The following is a 4,803-nucleotide window of genomic DNA, read 5'->3' on the forward strand; positions in this document are numbered from 1 at the left end:
TCATCGTGGTTCCATGCGTACACGCACTTCGGGACACATGTTTACTAGACGAGTGGGAATCAGCCGACACATTTTTCTTGCATGTCTGAGAGAAGAAAGGTGGTGAAGTGCTCAGCTGGAGGCACAAAACGTCGGCCGGAGGGTACCTGAAACGCCTAGGTGTACTAAAATCACATTCTGTCCAGTGTTCACATATTGGCCGTTCCCTCTTGCCAATAGCTTACTATTTACAGTAACTTATTTCAGCATTTTTTGTGATATTGAGAGGTATCAGACTTTAATATTCTTGCCCTTTTATCTGTAGTTTGATATGAGAAGCATTTCGTGAAAAACTTGACACAACATAGTACATGCATACATTGTTTAAAGATATACAACATACAATAAATACGTATGACAAGGGATCATGACAGTTCTCATCGGATACGATTAGGAAGGATCCATCAGTCATCGGGAAAAAAACCATAATCGTTTAAGAATTTTAAGAATCGCTAAATAGATCACGTTTTAGACAGCTCTGACCTGTTTCCCTCTGTTGCCGTCTAATTAAAAAACAATGCAACGTACTGTCTGGCTTAATTCGTTACAATACATGTTGACCGATATATGTTAAGGGAAAAGGATTTGTAAGTATATCCTGTAAGTTGACAAAGCTTATTGTATTTTTAACTGTATTGTCTTGTCATTTCTTCTTCCATTGTTTGAAAATATTTTCTCGGTCTTAATGTGCGTATGAGTCAACCATTTATTCATAGTATACAAGCGTGTGTTATAAATCTAAACGCCTATAGATTCGAAAGATTCTTGTTTGTGTTGCAAACTATTTTCCGATTATTTGTAAATGTTAGATGTGACCTTATATTGATGTCAAATACATCGTCCAATCCCACAAAAGACGTTTAAAGCAAAATCTAGTATTTGCATTGATATTGTAAGACATTTAGAGTATGCGCACTTGGTTATAGAGCCCCGTTTTAAGCAATTCTTAGATTTGTGTGATTACTTGTGTGATTATTGGAATTCGGCGCCATGGAAATATTCCTGGCCCGAACTAATGAGCTAATTATTAGGAGCAAGCGTCACGGAGTGAAGTGTTAGTGTGTTTCCATGATGTCCTGGTTCACTAGTAATGAATTCCGACCACAACCGAATGGATGTCCCTGGAGTAAAATAGTACATATTAAAATCTAGTGGTATACATTGGTAGTGTGACTGCAAGGACAGTACTTACGGTATTAAACCGGTAAATTACATAAGGGAATAAATATAAAGGGACTTGGCAGACGCCGTATATGTAGCCATGTGGGCGAATATGGTGCAGTTATATTGGCGAAATGTGCCTGGAAAGCATACATTGACTGGCCTAAGGTGGCGGAGTTAAAATAGTTCCCATTGTTAGGGAGTACTCATATATTTTCTAAGGCGTGAACGGTTGCTAGTACGGAAACATGATGAAAGCAAAACACGCAGAGGTGCGTTTGATAGATAGTTGGCAGTTTGGTTAATCTGTGGTCTTGCATTAATTAGAGGAAAATTTAGGTATAGAATGGACACGTCGGGCTTTCTGATTTACAACTGAGGTTGTATGGAAGTCTTTGGAAAGTCGGGGTAAACTTGTGACTTCTAGCGAGAATCGCGCCAGGGTTTGACAACCGCTAAGTCAAGTAAATACCCGTGTGCGTGTAACAATATTTTAACTTCGGGTTTATGAAATATTGCCAGCATTTGATGTGCTCCTAATTAGAATTGACTAGTGCATTCTATATAATGGCATATACAGCTGTTGCAATGAAAGGATGCAGTACTAATTCTTCAAATAACACATGTACAATTTATAGACATTCCAAAGCACGTTATTGTAAACTGTTCATGTATTGGAAAAGGCACAAAAACAAAGCTTCGTGTTTGATGAAATATTCAACAAGACCTTCTAATAGCATTTCTGATACCTCAATGCATTTAATGTTGCTGTTTCGTTTAGTAAAGATATAAAAACATTAAGACACTATCATTGTAAGGGAAATGACACATATGCTGTATATATTCAGTATAGACAGAGGTGTAATATATACATGTGTATATGCATTATGAGTTTTTAAACACAGGTTAGGGTGATGAACAGACCCTAGCGTTACTTGCAGTTCAACTTTAAAAAAAATAGTTAATATGCTCAAAATGAGAGACGTTTTCGCTTGTATTTGATGGTAATTTTTTTTTCAAAGTCCTAATAATGTATGCATGCATCAATTTTATTCAGTGTTTAAAATACCGGATAACATGCTTTTCTTTAATATCTTTTGACCAACACTTGCTCATCGAATAATAAGCTTTGTGATTTCCTCATCTATTGATTTATGTCATACAATTCAATGTATTTAGCTTATTTATAATTGTACACAGAGACGATATTATGAACGTTTGGAACGCGTAAATAGCTATATTGCAAGAGTAATGGGCATTTGGGTTGTAAATAGGAGATATAATTACCTCGACTACCGCTACCAGATTTGCTAATGTTACAACAAGTGGATTCCTATGAAGACGTATTTTAAACAGCGGAAATATGTCGATGAAATCATTATCATCATGTCTAATATTATAGATCGATAGATAGACATAAAGATGGATATATATATATATATATATATATATATATATATATATATATATATATATATATATATATAGAGAGAGAGAGAGAGAGAGAGAGAGAGAGAGAGAGAGAGAGATACCTACTATCCAATAAAAAAGGGTATTACTGTGTATACACATTATATATTAACTGCATTTACAATATCTCATACAAGTAAGAATGGGAGTGTTTATAGACACACTATACCCAAAGTTTCATACATTCATACAAGGGTAGGCAATGTTTACTGAACCACTCTAATCACAAACATAAGATATGGGTAAATCTTTTGTATTTGCTTTGTAAACATATGTATAGACATATGCAGAAATACAAATAAACACAGATTGGTTGTCATTTCTAGAGATCTAGGTGGCCCTGAATTGGGCAGTTGGGGTTGTTAATCAAATAGGAGAGTTAACACATACCGTACTTACTCGCAGTTCTTCCACGCAAATTTCTCCTCATAGTCGCTTCCTAGGCTAATGCATGCTTTAGTCACCCTTGCCTCTCCACATAAATTCGTCACTTCAATATAAAGTTGTTTATCACATAGAAGGTATCGTTTTCCTGTAGTATGTCTAGTTTCATAATTTTCATATTACCACATGTTAAAATATCACTTTATGTGATTCGGATTGGTCCAAATAAGCCCATGAAATTATTGTGCAGTATCCTCTTTACTGATTGGCTTGGATAGTGGGAAAATGTTTTTAACCCCACCTTCTTGAATGTTTGGTTTTAAATGAACATTTTTGGCGGCCATTTTTGAAATCGACTCGCGAAACGAAATTGATGAAAAATCGGCTGTCTGAATATGGATATGTTACCCCCAAAGGGGTCTGTTATGTCATGTATAACAATATCATAATGAGAAAAATGGCGTAAAACTACAAGACAAGAATAACAATAAAAAGTAAAACTAAGGGTATTGCTTATTTGATGACGGTGTGGGGTGAGGGAGCGGTATATCCGTAAGATATATAAAGAATCCATCGTATATACAATCGTGGCTTAAATGTTAACTTGCAGAAGAAAATAAACTCACCTCTGTTCACAAAAGAATTACGACATAAAAGGGCCCTAACTGACAGAACTTTATCCAACCACAGCATCTTTACGCAGTATATATGGGATGCAAATCCGACTCAAAAATAAATTTGTTTACGTCTTCTGTACAGTCTATTGTTCCAGCCAAATACTGTAAATATCCGGTCAAAAATGCATTGTTGTAAATGTGGGAATTTCATATAAAAATCGCAACAATTTAACGTTTAGTTCTGCAAGTAACATTTTAGGATAAACATGTACTCTAGGTCTACTGTTTACTGTATCAATGTGGCATCACATAGTATTAATCATTCTGTTTTGAAAAATGATTTTGTCGTAATAAAATGTCCGGTTTATTCGGATGGAAGCTTTTTGCTTTGATTTATAGTTTGTAAAAATGTGCAATCTACTTTTCAACTTTGTTTGGAACTATATTTTATGCACAACAAATGAAAGGTGCACCGTCTGTCAGAATGAACGAAATTATTCGTTCTTCTTTCTATCTAAATAATTTCAACTGAAATGAGAACTATGTGATAAAAAGAATCTCAAATGGGTAATGATTTAATATTACATTTATAAAACTCGTTGAATAATGTCCAGCTTTTCCTCGCCAAGGCTCGCAAAAGCTGGACATTATACAAATCGTTTCATAAGTTCAATATTTACCCATTTGAGATCTTCTATATCTGTGATGCTGACAATAGCCCACGATGTATCGATATATACAATAAAGTCTTGAAACGTAGCCGACAACTTCACGCTTCTCCACATCCTGCCGGGCTGTCTTAAGAATTCGTAACACAATGTTCCAATGTTTCTATGGGTATAGTTTAGAACCTAATTGGAATGGGTTTGAATGCTCGACTAATCAGGTCGACTGTAATATAATTCAGTCAGGGTGTGTTGCCTCTCTTCCGATATGACGACAGCGGACGTGTGACGTCACTTTCAATACGCACAGAAAGAAGAAAAACAAACTTTTTGTTCAACAACAAGAAGAAGGAAAAAGAAACCAGGACGATGAGAAGAAGAGAACTTTGAAAAGTAAGAAGAAGGAAGAGAATGAAATGAAGCGGGTAGTTTATGCAAGACATCACAACGCAGTTGAAACATCTGAA

The sequence above is a fragment of the Sinohyriopsis cumingii genome, chromosome 8 (assembly GCF_028554795.1).
Source record: "Sinohyriopsis cumingii isolate HCF-2022 chromosome 8, ASM2855479v2, whole genome shotgun sequence".
Classification (NCBI taxonomy): domain Eukaryota; kingdom Metazoa; phylum Mollusca; class Bivalvia; order Unionida; family Unionidae; genus Sinohyriopsis; species Sinohyriopsis cumingii.